The sequence below is a fragment of the Amblyomma maculatum genome, chromosome 6 (genome assembly GCF_055883805.1).
Source record: "Amblyomma maculatum isolate TAMU_Amacu chromosome 6, ASM5588380v1, whole genome shotgun sequence".
In the NCBI taxonomy this organism is placed as follows: domain Eukaryota; kingdom Metazoa; phylum Arthropoda; class Arachnida; order Ixodida; family Ixodidae; genus Amblyomma; species Amblyomma maculatum.
Genome location: NC_139349.1, coordinates 104,969,594 through 104,992,251, shown reverse-complemented (window position 1 = coordinate 104,992,251; position 22,658 = coordinate 104,969,594). Strand labels below are relative to the sequence as shown.

The 22,658-nt window shown below is 45.2% G+C and overlaps 1 long non-coding RNA gene across 5 annotated transcripts in view; it reads left to right on the top strand.

Moving 5' to 3' along the window:
• LOC146186477 (uncharacterized) overlaps window positions 1-22,658 on the top strand; it is a 242,691-nt gene that overhangs the window by 110,197 nt on the left and 109,836 nt on the right. For all 5 annotated transcript variants that reach the window (XR_014708116.1, XR_014708114.1, XR_014708113.1 and 2 more), the window contains exons 3-5: window positions 12,110-12,175; window positions 14,154-14,198; window positions 15,157-15,289. This is a non-coding gene — a long non-coding RNA (uncharacterized LOC146186477). The remainder of the gene's footprint in view (window positions 1-12,109; window positions 12,176-14,153; window positions 14,199-15,156; window positions 15,290-22,658) is intronic.

The following is a 22,658-nucleotide window of genomic DNA, read 5'->3' as shown; positions in this document are numbered from 1 at the left end:
AATGCTATAGAGGCTGTGATAACACATTCCTCCTCAAGCCGTGTTATGATGTGTGCATCGATTATTTCTCACGGCAACGCCTCGCGGTTTCTGCCTATTACAATGAAATCGTGATACAATGGCTGGCAATGAATATTGTCCTCATAACCTTCATATTCCACGCAGTCTCTACATGTCGTGCTTTGCCATGAGCCATGTGAATGAACACTCGCGACGTTTTCTGGGCCACCAGTAGGGTATTCATAATTTTATACATACATCGTCTGTAAAATGATTTCATTTGTATAACTCAGCACCTGTGTTGCTTCCTTTTCCCCTATTGTCTCGTCTGTCGTGCTGTAATTATGGAAGATGGTAAATACCCCATGCGGACATAAAATTATGAGTCTTAAAAAAGAATAACAAATAAAATGGTCTCAGTCTGCACTGCTAATCCACTGGCGGAGAGGGGGATATTTTTTCGCAGTGCGACCGGTCAGTCAATATAAACATTTCATTTGCGAGTCAGCGATGTGCCGTGTCCTTGTCTGGCCGCAACACGTGTATTTACACCCGACAGCGAACAACCGAAGAAGATTTCTGTTGTCAGTCCGCACTGTGCTGTTTGTTTCTTCTTTTATTTATTTTTTTTTTTTTGGGGGGGGGGGGGGGGGGGGGGGGGGGGGGCTGCCAGTACAGGGTATTTATGCTGGTCAGCCAGTAAAGATCTGACTCGCGAGTCAGCGAAGTGTTGCGTATTTATGCGTATTCATGCGTATTTGCTTCACTGCGCATCTATCGCGCTATTCTCTTAGAACACCGTTACCAATTCGCCCAACAACTTGCTTTGATTAAGCCAGTTTGCATGCGTCATGTAGTTACAATCCAAGCAATTTACCTACGGCTATGGTCAAGCCATGCCTGTAAAACATTTGCGAAGAGATTTCGCCTTCACTAAAGGTGGTTCTGCGGTAGATGCTGTAGAATTAATTTGCGTGTGTGTGTGGCCACACCTTTGTTTCGAGGCGCGCTACAGACTCGCGATAAATCCTGTGTACACTTTGTGCTTGCCTATGCACAATTATATTCGATGCTGTTGCCATTAACGAACTTCACAAAAGAAAAAGAAGTAACAGCAAAGGACAATGCACACGTTCATAACACAAGCTGTGAGCCATTCTTGAGCAGAGGTCATAATTTTCTTATGCGCCACACCCTCAAATCGCGTGATATTTGAGCCCCATGACGCTCAAATTCACCGCAAAAAGCTTCATTACAACGTGCAGTAATGGGACGTTTTCCACAGACACGCAACACCACTAGAAAATTTTTAAATATATTCCCAGGTTCTCTGAGACAACAATAGAGTAGACGGTGAACACCTATCTGAAATTAATTAACTGACAGTTATCAACTGGGACATGTAAGCAAGTACTTGAAAAAAAAAAAAAAAAATGGTGCACATTAGGCGGCATTCAGATGGGAATTGAAATATGTTATACGTCGTACCGTTTTAATTTTCCACTGCGTCAGTGGTGTGCAATTTTTTTTAGCAGTAATTAAGTTGCCTGTTTGAATCTCCGGGTGTTGACCCCAAAGGGGTGTGCAACCCTTCCATTGGTTATAGTTGACAAGCATAGAAATGTAGGCGACAATCTGCACGCCCATGAAAAAGAAACCTCGCTAACTCGAAGAGGGTGCTCGACAAATGTATTCACGGTCGGAATAATTGCACCTAGCGCTTTGTGTACTTTCGTCAGTACGATGTCTCTTTTCGCGCTATGAACTACAGTCTTCGAAAGTATTGCTCGTTAATGTGTGATACTTTCTCTGCTGTTTGTTGGATATGCAAATAAGGTTCGCTGCAGAGAAAGCTGATTTTCTTTCTTTTTTCTTTTTTTTTTGACGAATACTATTGCTCTACAAAGTGATCTCCTTTCACCACTATTAACAATCTTTGCCAGCCCTTACGGTAAGATAATTTCTCGCTACGTGTTCATAATAGGTGGATTACAAACGGCACTTCAGACATATATAAGGCCCGCCTTTATAATGCTGAAACTTTTGGCATCGACTTGCGGCGCTATGAAACAGACTAAATATTCGCAGACCACGTCACCAGAGGCACCGCGCCGCGTCCGCCGTCCTTGGAAATTCCATGCCGCCGTATGAAACTTCGCTCGGCCCCGCTCCGTGGCGCCATCTCTACAGCACTTCTGAAACTTCAGCGCTACCTCTCCTTTCTAGTGTCTCTAATGTGTGGCGTTGCTTCTCCTTGTCTCCAAGGAGAGACATGATCACGGGGTGTAATGATCACGGTGTAAGAACGCTTTAGCATAGACTTGGTGGATGCTTTATCACTTCTTTTTTCTATGCGCAAGCTATGGCTTTATTCATCTCAAGGTTGGATGCGGTTTTTATTTTTTAAATATTCAGTTGACCTTTTTCGGCGTTTATTTCAGAACGCGTCTCGTTCTTATTTTATTATTTTTTTTCGTGATGTTAGATATTCCACGAATGAATTACTTTATCCAGCGATCTAAAGTAGTAATCCTGTTTGCTCAAATGTAGCTGGTAGTCTGTCTCGGTGCTTTTGTCAGCATGAACATTTCGTTTACTAGTAATCATACAAATTATAGTACTTGGAGCTGTGCTTGTAGAAATTGCTATCGTCATTAAAAACTAAGCCGGCTTAAATAAGCCAGTAAGCGGACAAAATGGTAGGGAAAGTCTACTTCTCCAAGAACTATGTTGACGTGGTTATCGTTGGGTATAGTCGCGCGGTGTTGAATGAAAGGGCAAAACGTCACGTGTTCTGGGTTTGCATGACATCGATGAAACTGCTGCTTTAGTGTCATGATGATATTTTTTCATGACTCCCATATGCTGTTTCGTGCCGGTGTACGGTATATATATTTCATAAAACAACTTAATCGGCTAACAGCTCTAGGCAGGCGATGGTAGTGAACAAATAGTTTACAGATTACAGGCGGCAAAAGAGCTGCAGTCCCTTCCGGCTTGTAGAGACGTGTAAACAAGCGGACCAGTACTTCACGCCGCACAACTGCACTGCTTAGCCCACCCTACCCTCTTCTCATCAAGCCCCTGGAAGTACGGAATTCTCTTCTCTTTTAATTCCAAATCTTACTTTTTGTACCTAATGCTCCTCGGCCAGCTTACAGTGCCTTGCAAGCAAAAAAAAAAAAAAAAGGAAAGCCTGGATTAGGCTGAACTGAAAAATCCAACACAGAGTAAAATGTACACCAGCTCGCAATGGCCATCGTGTTATGTGAAAAAAAAAAAAAGAAGAAAAAGATAAGTAAATAAAAAATAAACAGAAAAAAAAAAAGAAGTGTAGTTGAATGCTGCCGGCTCGGGTACGGACGTAATAAGTGACAGCGGACGTAAAAAGTGGCTGCGGGCGTAAAAAGTGACAGCGGGCGTACTCGTAACAGCCGTGGGGTGTATCGATTGAGAGTGTGTTTAGTAATGCGACGCTTTAGCTTTGGTATACTATAATACGAAAGAAAAAGCAGAGACTAACATGCCTGCGAACTTATACACACATCAGTTCCGACATGCCATTATCTGCTGTAGCATAATTAAAATCCCATTTATGACAGTGCTACTTACGACTTGATTAGAGTTCATGGCTACGCTCATATTTCTTTGATTTGTCCTCTGCTAGGCAATATTTTCAATATCACATCACCTGCCCAGATTAGTTGGACCCTTTTTGAAATACAGACATCCGTACTTCGATTAAGATGCGGTTTCATCATTAGCGAAGGCGGGCAGCAGCACACACGAAGCCGAGCTCAAACGACAACTATTTCCCGCGTTCGAGCGTAGTGCAGCATCTGTCCCATGGATGGCGCTGACGTCCAAGATCGCTCCGCCGCGGCACTCTCAACAGCTTTTAAATACAAGACGCCCCAAACAAGTGCTGGAAACAGAGTTTATTTTTTTATTTCAACTTAGAAAGTCTGAATGTAACAAAATATGATGTAACAAAAACGGCAACTAAGCCTTGGTTACTAAGAGAAGGAACGACCCTTTAAAAAATATATATATATATGATATTTGTGCAGGATTTTCGCTGTTCAATTGCATCACACAAATTATACTTCTGTGGAGCTTCGTATGGATGCGTTGTGAAGGCTCTCCAGGAACTTTGCCGCCGATATCCTGACCTGAGCTTGATCTCTGATGAGGGCATGATAAAGTGTTGTGAGGGATTGCATCATGATTTGTGTGTGTGTGTGTGTGTGTGTGTGTGTGTGTGTGTGTGTGTGTGTGTGTGTGTGTGTGTGTGTGTGTGTGTGTGTGTGTGTGTGTGTGTGTGTGTGTGTGTGTGTGTGTGTGTGTGTGTGTGTGTGTGTGTGTGTGTGTGTGTGTGTGTGTGTGTGTGTGTGTGTGTGTGTGTGTGTGTGTGTGTGTGTGTGTGTGTGTGTGTGTGTGTGTGTGTGTGTGTGTGTGTGTGTGTGTGTGTGTGTGTGTGTGTGTGTGTGTGTGTGTGTGTGTGTGTGTGTGTGTGTGTGTGTGTGTGTGTGTGTGTGTGTGTGTGTGTGTGTGTGTGTGTGTGTGTGTGTGTGTGTGTGTGTGTGTGTGTGTGTGTGTGTGTGTGTGTGTGTGTGTGTGTGTGTGTGTGTGTGTGTGTGTGTGTGTGTGTGTGTGTGTGTGTGTGTGTGTGTGTGTGTGTGTGTGTGTGTGTGTGTGTGTGTGTGTGTGTGTGTGTGTGTGTGTGTGTGTGTGTGTGTGTGTGTGTGTGTGTGTGTGTGTGTGTGTGTGTGTGTGTGTGTGTCGAAAAGCCCCGGAATATTTTCTGCCAATTTCTTGAGGTGCATTTCAATTTATGGCGGGCGGCATTGTTAATATTTCTCGACCCAGACCGTTATTAATTTTGAAATGAAAAACTTTATTCAAAAGCGTGGCGTGTGTATTGCATCTTGTATTGCCGCCTTGTTGAGTTATATATTTTTATCATACTGTGCGCACTCGGGCTTCACCTGTGAGGTACCATTGCAATGATACATGCAATACTCGAGGTATCAGCCTCGCTTAAAAAGCACCAGTCAGATAATTCCAAGCTAGCTAAGAAAGCTGTAGCGAAAAACTGCCCGAGTGCCGCCCTTGATGAGTGTTGACTACATGAAATTACACACAGCATGGGATTCCAGCTGCAAAGACTGGCAAGTGGAGGTCTTCCTTTTTAGATGACCTCTTCCGTTAGGAAGCTATAGGGGTGTACAGGAGCACTGCCGCGGTGAAACGTAACGCACACGGTCCACTGGCTTCCCGCATTTGCCATCAAATCTCCCACCGTGGTTCAGAAAGTTTGCGTCCCGGTGTTCTTTATTGCACACAAGAAACAGGCTGGCCTATGCAATGTGGTGCAGGGAAAGCACGAACAAGAATTCCGCATCAAGCACTTTGGCAGGGTCTTCCCATGGAGGAGTGGGGTCGTTTACCGGATATCTCTGTCCTGTGCCAAAAGCTAGATTGGAAAAACTGGACGTTGCACAAACTTCAGACGTTAGAAGCCGCACGCAGGGCATTGGCGAAGGGTGGGCAAGGGGCCGACCATTGTCGCCATTGTCGAGTTTGCACGTCTCGGTTCCGTGAAACGACAATACCGACGAAGTTCGCGTCCAGACTGAGCAGATAAGTATACGAAATTTACTGCATGAATAAGGAAAGCCCGTTACACTTAGTGGCACGCGGGCAGAGGAACATTATTTTTTATTGTTTTTGGGTGGCCTCACCGTACTATATATATGAAGAAAGAATCCGGCTGTGTCAGCTAAAGCTTCCGTCGCCTTATCTGATAAGGAGTGTCACACACTAACGTTAGTGTGCCAATGCTCCGTCCAGTGATGGTTGTTGTTAGGTTACTGTGTGATTGCGACGATTGCATAAATTTGTCGCATCTGTGCAATAGAAACTGAGTTGAAGTTCCGCGCTACATCCTGTTAGCTTATTCATTGCCCATTGTCATTTCGCGCGGTTGTAATGTGCATTCTAATACTGATAACCAATTATCCCGCTTTTCTCCGTTATACTTATTGTGGTAGTTGTAAACAAACACATCCTATATGGATTCGCGGTGACCAGTGGTCCTTAAGGGCAGACGACTCAGTATAGTACCGGGTGGCGGCAGAAAATATTTGAGGAGATTAGAGAGTTTACAGGGATAAGAGGGCCGGCGGTTGGCATTGACTGGATTAATTAGAAATACATCGGAAGGAACATTGTCCAGCATTAGGCGTACTCAGATGGATGATTGTAAAAAACAATTAGGGAAACAAAATCTGTAAAGAAATTCAAGAATCAAAGTATTACTTGATACTGCCGTAGGATTCAGTAGTCGGCTTCCTTGAATACTGGGCTCGCGTTAAAAGAAATATTTTATTAAGTCAGTTATTTGCTTCACAAATTACAGCAAAAAGTGAGGGGATATTATGTGCCATGGATATTATTCAGCTTAGTGAATAGTTTGGAAACATTACAACGGAACGAAAAATGACAAAAATAATAAGAAATTGGTGTTTATTTTTACAGATCCGTCGCTGAAGGCCATTTTCAAGCTTATAGTCCTTGTTTTCCCGCGTTTTTCATTGCCTTCAGATGGTTATCCTGTCTCTCGGTTTTGATATTGCGCTTGCAAAGCGATTATCATGTTTGTATTTTTTTTTGCAGTAATGAATGCGGTATTCTTTAATGTTTCTGTTGTTTATAGTATTATGCACTTGTAAATAATTCGCGAAGTTTATTGCTTTCTGACTAATTCTTCTACACATTTTGTGGTGAATTCCTGTACAAATGCTTATGTATGGACAAATGAGGAATAAATTTTGATTTGATTTGTTTTTGATTTTCGACGTTATAATGATAATAAAAAATTAATATAAAACACTCATCTACAGCCAAAAAGAAAATAACAAGTTGTACAAATGCACGAATATTTGTGGCTTGTGTATGAAAAATGCCTTGGGTCTTGTAGTTTGTCACTTGCACTGTTAATGGAAATAATTTGCGGATGATTGGTCTTCGCTTTATCAGTCTGAAAACAAAAGATTCTACCAAGCAGCTTGTATGCTGTGACGAGATACTTATGTCGTTAATGTCCATAACAGTTCTAGAAGCGAACAACAAGCACACGCTCTAATTTAACCTTCTTTTCCTTCTTCATGGAGTTGAATCTGGTTGTGTCCGTATACTCTCTTGAAAAATTATGAAAATTGGCTATTGTTATCCAGTGTTTACGGTATTGCCCGTCAATATTCGCAAATTATGTCCTCATTGTTGGGCGTTGAGAACATAGACTCGACAACATTAAAAAATGTGTCTTGGTTATTTCAAGTTAAACTTAAGCCATATGTACCAAAACGACCTTTATATTCCTGTTTTAGGAACTTTAACGTGCAAAAGCTAACCAGGCTATGCAGGAGGTAGAATACAGTCCACCAACTTTTGTCTTTTTAATATGCAGCGCTGTTTCGCCTTCTTCCAAATTCAGTCTTCGCGGCCGGGATCGAGCACAGGTCGCCTCAGCCTCGCCTGGTTGAGCAGTCGAGCGTCCTCCGGGGCCTTTCCTTGTGTGGAAAACTGTCAAATAAGATATATTTTGTTGAATGACCTTATCTAATAGTAGTTATAGCTTCGAAGCAGAATACCAATACATACACACAATCATAATATAATAAAAATAAAGAGTGCAGTCTCAATTGGTAATTAAAGGGTCCTTGAAATGCTACGCGCGGTAATACTAATGCAAGGAATTCATGGAGCTGGTTTTCGTCAGTATTCGAGTCAGATTTGAAAGCTTTGAAAACAGGAGGCTATAATTTATATGCAATATTTAAAAAAATATTTAAAAAGTGCTCCTGGCGAACTCTCACGACCGATTGGGGCGACACATCCCCGCTCGCGAACCTCCTATGTGACGTCTCATGGGCTTGCTGGGCGCGCTCAGAAGTTACGCGGGCGACACAAGGCGTGTTAGGGAACCGTCGTGGGCTGAGTTGAGGGGGGAGAGGAGGAGCAGCATTTTCAATCGTCCATATATCTAGGGTTAACAAAGGTAGCTAAATATGTTTTCTTTGTGCTGACGATTGAATTAATGGGATACGTATTGCTCATGGTCGTTTTATAATTTTAGTAATAAGCCTTCATGGGCCTTGTAAGGTAATAGACTTAGCCTGCGACTTATTTGCTCATTTGGATGACGCGCAAGTTCTACTAATATGTTGTCCATGTCACTGTGTAGGCATTTAAACCAGCCTTTATTTTTTTTTTTAAAGCGAATTCTTTGTAGCTGACCGGTATGTTTCTGGGAGGGCTTGATATGCATGCTTTGCACACATGTCTCTTCACAGCAGTGAGCGATAAATATGCTATGTAGAAAGGGAATCGAATGATCTCCATTCATATTGGCTGAATATTTTCACCATGTAATCTAGATAACAACTAATATTAATTAACCAATTGCTCCCTATAAGATCTTGAATACGGTTGAACATTGTTATAACGAAGTAGTATCGGGCCATTCGATCATTTCGTTATGACCGTTGATTTGTCACAGTCACTTGTGATCTTAGCCGCAATTATCGCTTGTGAGCGGGCTTTCGTGTGCCGGTGTAAAATAGCAAACCCTGGCCAGCTTTAAATGCTTTGCCGACGTGTTGATGAATATTTCGACTCGCGAACAGAGCACTCTCGACGCGGCAGAATATCCGTACACCTACAAAATACGTGTGCCTTTCAAACGCGTGTCCGTTTTAAGACCCGCACTGGCTAAAGCGAGAACCTTATAACAATGTAGGTGTTGATGTGAGGTAGACATGTTTTTCAATATGTAGCCGCGTTTACTTGGTTCTAAAAGGGTAATAATAGTGCGACAGAGGGTACGTAGCTGCAATTTCTTCGTAACACCTGCTTTGCTTCCCCACGCGAAGAACGAGCTGGTAAGGGTACTTCGCTGCGGGGCAACCATGTACTGTGGCGAATGGCTACGGCCAGGCAAAAGGCTAAAGAAAAACTTCTTGACACGGGTCTCAAATGCTTCGAAGAAGAGAGCTATCAGCTCCTTTCATTCCTTTCTTTTTTTTTTTTTGGTCCGACTCCTGACGGTGTTGGCAGTTGCCTATTTATAGCTGAGAATTTCATAGAGTATAGTCACAGCTGCGCCAGGGTCTTTCTATAACATTTCTTCGTACGCGGTACCGCTGCTTTGATCATGATGATCATGCCGCTGTTTGGTTATCGTAAACTGTATTCTTTCTTTTTCACAGTGGTCACTAATCATAGGTTTGCGAAACCAGCGGAAAGCCGGCATTGTCAAGCACAGCAAACGCATTGCCAAACGGTATAGCCCATCGTTCACGCCGCAGAAATGGAAACTGGACTGCACATGGCATCTCTGAAGTACAGTGCGCTCGCAGCGTGGCAGGGAGGAGGTTAGAGAACCGCAGAACTCCAACTGCAGTGACTTAGGCAACTTAACCACAGCTGTGGGCCGGGAGTGCCGCCCTGCGCGACATCGCTCAGTTGGCCGCGTGCTCAAGTTTTAAGTGGGGAGCACCGAAAACAAAACTTCGTTGCGCCGAATCCTACGAAGCGTCCGAAAAATCGTCTGTATTTGTGCGGGGCTCGAGAGAGAGGGTGATGCGCGGTAATTTCGGTTTGCCTCCAAAGAGGGGCACGGAAGTAGTCGTGACAAGCCGACATATCAAAAATCAACGCGAAATGGTTATTGGGGATTGTTTCTGGTTTGCTACATCTCTTTATGGGAAATATTGTTTTCTAAAAACGAGGTGCAAAAATATTGTTACGGACGAACAAAAAAGAAGAAGCAGGCAGTGGCGTGGGCAGGAGCCCTCGTGCTAGGCCCGCTAACATTTTCATTAAACGTCATATCACGGTCACCGAACACCTTCTCTCTGTTCCCTGTTCTCCTGTTTTCATCAGCTTGCCACTTCGTAACATTTGATTGGAGGTGCGGGGTACTTCATCATCACCCCCTCATCTTGACCAGGAGCTTCGGTGCCCTGCGACTTCTTGCGCCGTCGGCTGAAGGTTAGGATGTATCGCATGGCTGTTCCCCAGCCTGCCGTACCCAGCAAGACCTTGCCGTTTCTCGACAAGGTCTTGACATGACCACAAGACACAAGAAGAGACCCGAACGACCATATGTGACCCTACTGACCAGATGTGAAGATCGAAGACCCCACGACCCAAGACACCGTTACACTCTAAGACATCCTCCCCTGCCAATGCCATGCAGTGCGTGCCTTGGCCTCCGCCATCGAGTCGTGGCAACGTGTGGCCCGAGAGTGTCCTGCCAAGGTTCATCGGGAATCATCGTGCCGGCAAGCTGTTCTATTCTTCCTTCTTCTTCTTCTTCTTCTTCTTCTTTAAGCATCAAGACACGCCCATCATCATGCCATGGAATCATCAACATCGGTAAACTTCTTCGTCCACGATCGGGAGGATCGCTCGGTGGCCCCGGGTCATGTTACGGACGAGCAAGAAAGAAGAAGCGGGTAGTGGTGCGAGCAGTGGCGCGGGCAGGAGCGCTCGCGCTAGGCCCGCTAACATTTTCATTAAACGTCATATCACGGTCACCGAACACCTTCTCTCTGTTCCCTGTTCTCCTGTTTTCATCGGCTTGCCGCTTCGTAATGATGTGTGCTTCCATGGGGGAGCATTCAAATAGTGTAGCTATTCCTTTCTTATTTTCGTTATTCCGTTATAACCCGCCTTTAGTCTATGTGTTAGCGTAGCGTTAATGTGGCCACGTTCATTCTTTGTCACCCATTGAGCAGTTGACAGCATTCACATATGTCTGCTGTGCTTACTCTCTCCTTGTGGCGAATATCGGGTAGGCCGCTGCGTAATGTCATCGGGTGTCGCAACACCTAAACAATACGAACAACTTTCGCACACACTTGCAATTACTTGTGGGAATATTTCTCAAATCACCGTGTGTTTATCGCTTACACAAATCTATGTTTTCTGCAGTATATGCGCTAAATCTCTATAGTCATTTTTGCTATAATTACTGCAATGCAGCTTTTTGTTTCTGTTTATATTTCCGTTTAGCATTCCTTCAAATCCTTCTGACGAATATGCTATTATTTAAATTATTGAAGTTTTGGAGTAATATTGTGCAAAGCTATAATTGGGATCATTCGTCATTGCAGCGTATAGAAACACTATAGAGAGTGTGTGCTCCCAATAGCTCTCTCTCCTGGTATGGCATATGAGCCGAGATGAGTGAGTCTTTTGCCGGCTAACCAGTGACAGAAATTTAATATGGCGATATGTAACATTCAAAGCATGTAAAAAGCACATCATTCTTTCTGCAAGTTAAATGCCTGACACAAAAAGGTTTTGCTTAGTCCCCCCCCCCCTCTCTCTCTCTCTCTCTCTCTCTCTCTCTCACACACACACACACACACACACACACACACACACACACACACACACACACACACACACACACACACACACACACACACACACACACACACACACACACACACACACACACACACACACACACACACACACACACACACACACACACACACACACACACACACACACACACACACACACACACGCACGCACGCACGCACGCACGCACGCACGCACGCACGCACGCACGCACGCACGCACACACACACACACACACACACACACACACACACACACACACACACACACACACACACACACACACACACACACACACACACACACACACACACACACACACACACACACACACACACACACACACACACACACACACATTTTTAAATGATGGGACATCGAAAACGAAGAATGGAACACTGGTAAAAACATTCGCTTCGTTAAGTCACAATAAAGCCTGTACGAAATGTGAAGCATGACTTCAGTTGTTCTGCTGCTAGTTATTTTTTTTTTATGAGTGTGACCGCTGGAACACAGCGTATCTGTTTTGTGAGGTTCTTAAGTCTTCCGGCGAATGAACGTGCAGGTGTTCCTGCTTTCTTGTAGTTTTTTGATCAACTTCATAGTTGCTTCCGGCTGTGAACATAAACGAACCTGTCTTTTGCAGCTATGCTTCACTTTCTCGTTGCAGGCAACTGACGCAACCTTCAGTATAAGTCTGTTCGAGAGTTTCCGCTACTTAGGAGCTTTCCAGAAGGTAAGCAGTTTATGTTCAATATCCCTCCACCCCCCCCCCCCCCCCCGCCCCCTCTCACCCTAAAAAAATAAAGGAATTTAGAGCCTTCATCAATTCTGCCCGTGCCAGTGCTCTGTGAGGAATTATTTTCAGTAAGTGAAGTGAATACATATAAAAGACGGGAAGGAAACGGCGCATAGAAAGCGCTGGTGCGACTGGTACCTGTCATATTCTATAATGTCGTCGTTCCAAGCTTTTCATCTAATGAACATGTAATAACTCGCCCAGCAGCTATAGGGATCCATATAGCTGCTGCTATGTCCCATCATGATAAAGCAACTGAACCCAGCAGTGGCGGCGGCGGTGTCCGGAAGAAGTGATCCTGAAAATTCGTCGTGACGTCATCACGACAGTCAGATGGTCGGTGCAATATATATATATATATATATATATATATATATATATATATATATATATATATATATATATATATATATATACTGATTGTGCTATATATACACCTGAATACTGCTAATCCACTTTAGTGCACTATAACCCATCGATTATTTCACTTTAATCCGTCTCTTAACCTGCTCTCAAATCCTCCTTAATGTTTTTCTTAATCCATCTCAAGCTTTCGCATTCACATTACGTAAGCAGTCTTAAGTACCCTCCGTATACCTTCTATATTTAAGCTATATATCCTACTCTAAGCAGAACTTCTCATGCCTTGTCTTATTAGGCTCCACACAGTTAACCAAATGTAACACGTCTACTATACTGCAAAAATTGAATACAAAAATAAGCTCGAAGCAAAGAGGCAGGAAAGGTAAGCAATTAAAGCTAAATGGCGTGAATGCGCCTGTATGTTTTGCGTGTTTCTCAACAACAGTTTATATCTGCAAGGATGCTCTGATTTTAACAAAACGTGGATAAGAAATAAATTCAGCTTTACTAACTTTTAAAACATACCTCAAGGGTCCACCGCTAGTTACGTTACGCCCAGAGACATGGTTTTAGAATCAAACTTCCTTATCGCTTAGTGGACGAATAAATAAATATAGGAATATGAGGGGCTCGTTGTGGGATACGATAGTAGGCAACGGCCATTGTCACCACGGGAAGAATATACAATTTATTAGCGTGCATGGGTTGATTAATGTGAAGTAGTACTTTAATCATGGAGGTAACTGATTATAAAAAAGCAAAGAAAGCTTGCCACCGGTTGAGGCCGAACCCGCATGCGTTCGGCGAAGTAGCGCATTCCCATAGAACTGGATAGAGTCAAGCAGCATGGCACTGCCAGTCGAAGCATGCAGGGGCCGCTTGCCTCACCACAAATTCATATTGTCACTTCTCAGGGCCCGCGGTTAGCTGCAGCTGATGAAGGGTGTTCCAAAATTTTTGTTTGCCATAGGATGCTGCCATGCACCATATTTCCACCAATAAACGTTTGAAAATTTGAAGATTTATTCTGGATTTTGACGGCTGCTGTAGCTTAGCGGGTAAGCATTTTTTGATCGCCATTAATACAATGTCAGGAAGAGTATAGATAGATGCTCGTACAGGTTGATTGCTGTTTTTTGGGGTGGTACGTCCAAAAGCGAGTCAGGCTATGAGAGTATAGGGCTCCAGAAATTTCGACCACCTGGGGTTCTTTAACGTGCACTGAATGGCACAGCACACACGCGCCTTACCTTTCGCCTCCAACGAAGAGCGGCCGCCGCAGCCAGGATTCGATCCTGCTTACTTCCGTCGAATACAGGCGACACTTTTGGCTTTTGCATCCCGTGTACCTTTGATGTGAACATTTCGCATAACGGCATGGCTGAAATCAAAGACCACATCGCTTCGATACGCGCAAGCCAAAGACAACAAATTGTGAAAACATCAGCAATCTTGCTGCACATTTTTTTTTTTTTTTTGCACTTCGAACCTCGAAAAAAGAAAAGTGTGTGCTTGTGTCGGCGCTGGTATCTTAGAGTATGTTTTCTCTCAGGACTTTACAGAGGCTCTTGCAGGAGGCCATTCTGTATAGAAGCAGGTGAGTTCTCACTGTCATGCCTCGTTTACTTCTCACCTACAAGGGAGAACATGTATTGACATCGCTTTGGGAGACCCTAAGCAAGCCTTAAGCATCAGTGAAACCTCAAGGGCAGCTGGGGTGTTAATGGCACCCAAGAATCGCAAGTGTCTCGTGGCGAAAAAAACACGATCAGTGGTATCTCAACAGTAAACTGCTTATCGAGAAAAGTGGGCCTGTTACTAGTGAAGACGAAAACGGATGAAATAACTCGAAAGCATAACGAGGATATGACTGAGGCTGCACCATGAGGGCATTGACTTGACATAAAACAACGAATGGGCTTAGTGCTTCTACGATGAGTGGCAAAGTTGAAAAACTGAACTTATAGTACACATCATAAGTAGGCGCGCTGTACCAGTCTTGTTTTGTTTTAATAAATCGTCTTGGGTCAAAGTTTATAGCGCGCCTACCTATGATGGAAAACCAACTAGCCGCCATTACAGCATACAGTGCACAGTCATACTTATAGAAGTCTGCCGTGTTTCAAACACAGTAAAGATTTCGGCCCGGAACATGAGACGTTGTTGCGAAGCTCGATCAGCGCGTCACGTATCTCAGAGCGGGCCCTGGGGGACGGCTGTGACAGTTGTACTGGGGTGGGGAGAAGTATATGCCCACTGTGGGCGTTGATATACGTATGCGCACATTAGGTAAACTGGAATGTGTATTTATCTACCATTAGCGCACCCTTATATACTTTTGAACATATTTCGTTCGCCTACGTCCGTCAGCCGACCCCTCCTGCTTCCCTTTCTCCCCATTGAATTTCTTTCTTTCTTTTATTCGGCCATGAAGTGAACATAGAAAAAGCTGTATACGTCATTGTGAATGATATATAAATATAGGAGAAAAGCCGCCCTCAGGAACTGTTCTTAATGTTTTTTTTTTTTTTTTACTGCTGTTGTGACAAAAATAGCTCCACTTACCATGAAGAATTTATCGGCATATGGGAAGACATCAGTTTTCGGCAAGATACAACAGGTACACGAGCTCCTGGATTGTGCACGCTGCTTTTTATCCGACATCAATACGTTCATGCAGCCGGCAAGGTATGCACCTAGTTTGTTATTGTGCGTGTGCATGTGCCTGAATGAAATGAGTCTCGTTTTTCTCGCCTAGTGAAGCTGCTGCTAATAACTGCCCCAACACACCATGCATATTCTGGTTAATGCCACTGTCACAACGCGGCGCGTAAATAGGGAGCCTGCTAGTAAGTGGCGATAAGTTTCACAGGGCTTTGACTTGCTTCCTGTACGCCCTGTTTCACAGATTTTAATTTTTGCTTCACACATTCTCGACCTCACCCCTAAACAGGAACTAAACGACCATGCTGGTAACATCCACGCTATTTATAAAATTCCGGAGTAACAAGGAAATGACATCATCCGCAACGCGTCTGTGCCCTCTAGTCATAATAGCAGAAAAAAAAAAAAAGGAATTGCCAGCGCAAGCTTAGCTCCGGTACCGTGTCAACAGGTTAGGCTCAAGTTTCATCCCATCTTCCCCGTCTCCGCCACCTGCGTGTTAAAAAGAAAGAGGAGCAAAGGAGAGGAAAGGAGGAGAATGGGAAGGGGGGAGGCAGCGTAAGCGCCTGTGTACCTGTCTGCCGGCGTCCCCGTTCTTGCGGTGTAATACGAAGCACGTGCGGCACGCTGCGTGGCGGCGTGCAGTCGTTAAGCAGCTTGAACCCGGGGCCAAAGTGGCCGGGGCATTGGAGGAGAAGATAAATGACCAGCACGCAGGGCCTCTGGCACCACCGCTGGCCCTGTTCAGGCTTCGGCTCAGCTCGGCTGACCAGGGCTGCTAAATCGGCCCTGTAGACCGCTTAATCACGCGCCAAACACCCCGCGCAACGGCCTCCGCCAGAGGGCGCTGAGCCGCGTGGGGGAGTCGTTGCGGGAAGAAAACGAAACACTGCATGGAGCGCAGAGTAGAGAGAGAAACATTTATTGAAACGACCCAGGGAAGAGGCGTAAAAGGAGAGTGAATGTGAGGTTAAGCTAAGGGAAGGCCATGTACTTGTTCTCCGCGGCAAAGCGTCATAAAGAGGTGGTTGTCTGTATGTCCGCCGCCGTAAATGCGTGGAGAAAGAGGCTTACTGAACAATACACTATACTTCCGCGTTTCGATTAGTTTGATGAATGGGCACACATTTTGCTATTCATCCTGCAAAAGTGTGTCGTGTGCGAAACGCGTGATCATTACGGTAGGCGAAAGCCAGTCTAGGCTCATGGCGGCGTTCGTCTTCGTCCGCCAATAGTGTCCACCGCCAGCGTCGTTAAAGTTATACAATAAAAATATAAAAAAAAATCTGCCTCCATTGGAAATTTATTTATTTATTTACTCAATACTGCAGGCCTGAGCCCAAGCAGGAGGTGCACACAAGACAAAAATGAATTTACAGCGATTATTTACAAAAATGCAAAAAAGCGCTGCTCTGAAATGATGATAGGGAGTACGCAGAACCACTATCGCTACTGTTCCCAGCTGAGTGCGCTAACCACTACTCCACTATCTATCATTTTTTTCCTTTATGCCTGGCATTGCCACTATATCTTTATAAGGACATAAGGACATATGGGTATCATGATCAACCAGTGTTAGCTTGGCTTCATGACATTAAAACTCTTGCAAAGACAACAAAAGCTTTACCTTTAAGAGCAAGTCGGAAGGTTCTGCAGCCGCTTTTTGTACGGCGATAAATCACTCTTTCTCTCCCGCTAATAAATTCGAACAGGCCTTGCATCCCTGTCTAAATCTGAGGAAGGAACGCGACAGATTAGTAAGAAAGAAGTCCATCAACGAATTAGCGGTGAGGGGGAGAGCACAAGAGTTCAGGATCTCGCTACAGAATAGATATTCCGCTCTAACCGAGGATGGCGACATTATCTCAGAGATATCATTATTGAGTGCGCTGTAGAAGTAGGCGGTAGGATAGTTAGAGAGGATACCGGTAAGCTGTCTAAGGGGACAAAATATTTGAGAAACGCCAGAGTATGAAAGCTTCCAATCCAACAGACCAAATAGAATTGACAGAGATATCAAAGCTTATCAATAAGCGCTAAGTGGCCGATATAAGGAAGTATAACATGGAGAAAGTTGAGCATGCTGTAAAGAACGGGGATTGCCTTAAAGCGGTGAAGAAGAAATTGGGCATAGGCAAAAGCCAGATGTATGCGATAAGGGACAGGGCGGGCAACGTCATCACGAATATGGACAAGATAGTCAAAGTAGCTGAGGATTTCTATACTGATCTCTTTAGTAGCCAAAGTAGTTAGGACCGTAATGAGATTGGCGGTAGGGAAAAACAGTCAGACGTTCCACTAGTGACCATATCCTGCAATGGCATGTTGTGGCCCTAGCATAAATAAAAATATTTTTTTAATTATTTGTGGTATCTAAAGGAGCAGCTAGGAGACATTTCTTTATTCTCAATGTCGCCAACTGCGGGCGCCGTCTCCATCTTCAAACTAAATTGGTACATTCGTAGGAATTCGTAGCGTTGGCTTCTCCGCCCTAATTTAAAGATCGAGCTGGGGCAGTTTACAGAAATGAAGGGCGCGGTTTCGAGGTGGCGAGGGCGATAGTGGGCTGTTGCGCCGAAGGACTGGGCCCGTAGCTCTCTTCTCCCATTTCGTTATCGAGATATATATGCCTGCTCCCTTGGCGATAGCGATGAAACCGAGTCAGCGTCGAAGAAAGGAACAAAGGCATCTGTGTACTCTATATACAGGGCATTATTTACAGTACAAGATCGGCCCAGCTTCAGAAGGCTGCTCAGCTGTAATCCCACACCAACGGCCGGAGAGACTATGGGATGAGCCCCCTCCTTGCGGGCGGCACTGCACCCGATGAACGCTCGTGAAGGTCTTGTCTCCAGCGACAGTGCGCTCGCTTGGGAAACCGCTGCCACTCAAATTGACCAATCCGGAGGCAACGCATTACGGCGGCCCAAGCGGTCCAATACGCGAGCACGCTGATCTTCCGCTTCAAATCTGCAGCGGCGCGAAGCTGGTCGCCGCTAGGGGTCCTGGCGCCAGGTTGTCTGTGATTTTGCGAGCGTGTTTCAACATGACACTCACCGATGCTTTTTTGCAATGCGTTTCTGTCGTGCGGAGCAGCACCGAGGCTTGCAATGGGGCGTTAGCAGGAGAAGCTTGACGTTTGGCTGAGCAAAATCCGGGCCGCTTGCCCGGGCGCAACAGGGCGTATTTAACGCTCAGCGTTCCAGCAGAAAACTGAACAATAGAGGTCACTCTGATAGTCATGCCTAGCACTGGAGTTTCCCATCTAACATGTTTTTCGAAACAAAACAAAATTCAGCAATCCAGAAACTAGACTTATAGGTGAACTGTTAGGTTCTTGCGCTAGAATGTATTTTGCTTCTTTATGTTTGATTTAAATCCAGAAATTAGACTTAGGTGTACTGCTAGGTTCTTGCGCTGGAGCATATCTTCCCTTCTATATGTTTGATATTTTTTTATAACATGATTAACGGCAAACATTCTCACTGCTGTTTTCCTTGCGTTTTCCTAAAAAAAAAAAAAAAAAATCATTTTTTGCGAAGTGCGATAGGTGCACTGGAAAGAACACTTACATAAACAGTTTAGTTAGTATGATTGACTTGGGCTTGAGAAGCAAATAAGAAATATAAATTCCCTGACGTCTTTCATCTCTTTATCAGCCGTATTTCGACACACGTTTGAACATGATGCAGGAGACGTGAGTTCAAAAAGATAAAATATTAAGAACATCTCTGTGCCACTAACAGCGCTATTTTCCCAAGCACGCAAATAGAATAAAGATGCCCACCAGTTTCATTCCAGCAGTTCAATAGTAATCTAGTGCGACAGAAGAATAGACAGGTTCACATATAAAATATACTTCGTGATCTTAGCATCATTTAGTAATGAAATTCTGGAATTAGTTTCGGAGCGAGGAAAAAAAAAGTTTGAGTCCTGAGCTAGCTTAAATCATCAAAAAAATGAACGTAAACAAACATGAATATTATTATTGATAGTTCGAAGAAACGGACCATGATCCACGTTCAGAACGCTTGCCAATTAAATACGGTTCTCTTCAGTGAAACGAGCGACGGCTCGCAAAGAGGATCAAGCTATCTGCTATTGTTCCAGATGCTTTGCGAGCTTTTCCACAAACGTTAGCGATCCACACCACGCAGGAGAAAAAGAATAAATGGTTGAACGCGTTGCAGTACACGTTCAGCTGAGGTCTACACGTTGGGAGCTCCAAGCAAGAGATAAAACATCATGGACGGGGACGTTTTCCTGTCGAAACCATCGCCATCATATAATAACAAGAATGTAGAAGGGGCTCCACCGTTTTTGGGTAATCAACGCCCATCAAACAACTTGCTTGCTTCTCCCAATATCCACACGCGCCCTCCCTTCACTCACTCTTCCCATTTTCTAGACCAGCCCAGCCCGTGCGTGTGTTGGCACTAATTCTGATGCGAAATCGAACTCAAGCAGCCGTGGTCGCGAGCACATCTGTCCCCCCAGAAATTAATGGGCGTCGATAAGTAGGTACTCTATGCGCACTCGCCGATCCTAATCACGCATGTCGGGGAAAATTAACCCAGCGCGCGTGGCTGAAGGGGGGGACAAGGCCAACCGCTGCTGCTGCTGCAGCGCCGCCAAAACAAAGAAGCAGGCTCGAACGTTCCGCGAAGCAATGGAAGGCGGCGCAGCTCCTGTAGAAGCGAGAAGCAAGCTTTTTCGTTAACGTTCAGCGACAATAAAGAAAAAGTGAAAAGTAACAAAAAAGAAAAAGTCAAGCAAGTCGGACATCCGACGAGGAGGGATCGTACTTGTGGGAAAAAGCGGTTTCCCGTCGAAAGCAGGGAGAGAGAGGGAGAGTGTCCCTACTGTCCCAGTTTTCCCGAGGCTCCCGCTAATTGGGAAAGCCTGCGAAGTTCGCCCTGTTTTAGACGTTTTCTAGCGCCGGAAATGCACGAAAGAGGGCACCTCATGCTAGCGCGCACACCAATATAGCGAAAACGAGCGATTTGTATCTGATCCAGCGGCGTTCCTCTAAACTATACTACTAGCGCTCGGCGAATCATAGGAAACCTATGATAGCCTCGGCTGCGAGATTCCCGAGAGGGAAGGATCAAAATAGGAGTAATAATGAGCAGCAACTCGGGGAGTAAGGGAGCCTTGCGGGCAGAGCGCGGAGCCTCCGCTACTCACTAGTCCTCCTCCCCTGTTCCACGAAAACAGCTAACGCGAGAGTCCGAGGAAACAAAACGCGAATAAGGGGCGGCGAGTGTTGGTTTTGTTGCAGTACTGTTCAGACAAGAGCGACAACTTGTTCGTCTTCTTTGAGCCCACGTACTCGCAAACCGACGCGCTCACTGCTGCTTCAGACTCGCTGGCAAAGCGAGAGCGCGAGTTTCCCGAATAATTTTTTTTTTCGCTGCTTCGTTGCGTCGTTTTCACTGCCGCCGAACACTCCCTTCCCGGTGGCGCGTCCGGAAACGCATTTGCGAGAACCTCGTCCCACTCATCCCTTTCCGTGGCCGCGCCTTCTCCGTCACCGCGCCATGGAGTGCGCCACTATACACGAACTGCGTTGTCTCTGTCTTTTAGTTTAATTGCCTTTTCATTTTTTCGTTTAACGTCTCGAGCCCAGGGTGTTTTTGTTTTGGTCGTGCCACGAGGCCTCGACGCTTTCCCCGGGCTGCTTCCGTCCTTCTTTTTGTTCGCCTCGCCACTCATTATTCAATTACGAAATTAGCGTGGACAAGGAAAACTCGGCACCGCGTGCTGTGCTCGCCCTGGCTCGCCCGGACCTCGAGGCCGCCGCCGCCTCCGCGCCTCCCACGCGGCTGTTTTTCTGGCTTCCGCCGGAATCCATAAAACAAGTGGGGCGTCTCTTGGACCCTAGCTCTTTTCCCTCGTCATCCACCTCCATTCCCTCCTCCTTCTTTCCCTGTCTCCTCTTTCGTTTACCTTGTCCGCTTCCCGAATCCTCAATTCCCTTACCCTCCCACAAGCGGCGGCCCTTCCTTTTATCATTTTCTCTTTCTCCGCTTTCTTTATTTTTCGTATCTTCAGCAGCCTGAGAAGCGACAATGACAGAAGTGAAAGAAGGAAAAGGGGAGATGCTTTGTGACAGCGCCGCATCGAGACAGTGCGCCGCGGAGCGCCAACACAGGAGAAAGCAGGCGCGCACGCGTTAAGCGAGTCAAACTCGGCGGCGCATATATTTCTTCTATTCGACAACGTCGCGCACCGCGTCGCCTCGTTCCCGCATTCTCATTCCCCTTTCGCTGTTTATCCCTTTTTTCCCCTTTTTCTGTTCCACCGGCGCGGAAGAGAGGTTGTGCATGCTGGTGAAAGGAGGCGAGCGCGGGAGTGTGTAGCGAGTCAGAGGCTCGTAGCGTGTATACTTACACACACTGCAGGCAAGCGCGCCAGGCAGGAGGAGTCGGCTGCCCGGCTTCGCTCGCCCAGATGCATTTGAATGGTGGGAGCAATTCGTGTCTGCTTAACTCCGGAAATGACACGGCCCGAGTTGTGCCGCGCCGACTCGCACGCAGGCAAACGAGCACTCACCGCCGGGCTTACAAAGCCAAAGAAGCAACGGCAGTGGGAAAGCGTGGTGTGTGTACGGCTAGCGTCACTTGTGGCGCGGTCTTTTTATTGTGGGGCGCGGATGCGTGCCGGCGAAGAACTTCGAAGAGGCGGGCACTCGTTGCAGCCAGCGCTGCAGGAACTTGTACGCTTTTGTTGCTGCTACCGCCAGGCGCAATCGTTTCTCAGCTCTTTTAATTGCCTGCATGTGTGCTTTTGAGTTGCGACACGAAATTTTAGAAACTTCTTTTATAGTTTGTTGCTTCTTGTTTATTGAACTCCCGAAAAACGGTTTAATTGGCAGGTATAAAAGATTCCCATTTTCATCCTTCAACATGCGTGTAAATAAAATCGGTGTTGTGCGCGCGTTTCATTCTTCCGAATGGTGCACTTGCTTCACATATCCGCACATTTTTGACAGTAGAGCTTAGTGGTTAGGGAGGCCTTATTCTTGCTTCTATACATAAAATGCAGTCGTGAGGTAAAAATAATTGGAGTCTTCTTTAAGGTTTTTCCTCAACCAGTCGTACTGGTTCTCTGCTTTACTCTTCTAGCCAATAAATAAATAAATAAATAAATAAATAAATAAATAAATAAATAAATAAATAAATAAATAAATAAATAAATAAATAAATAAATAAATAAATAAATAAATAAATAAATAAATACTTGTTGCCGTGCCATAGAAATGGTCATGGATGGTGGTGGCGCTTTGATAGAACAGCAATTAGCAGATAAATTTCAGGGTTAGGGAACGGACTGACGACATTAGAATGTAATAATTTACAAAGCTTATTGAAGCGAGATCCGATAGTACTGA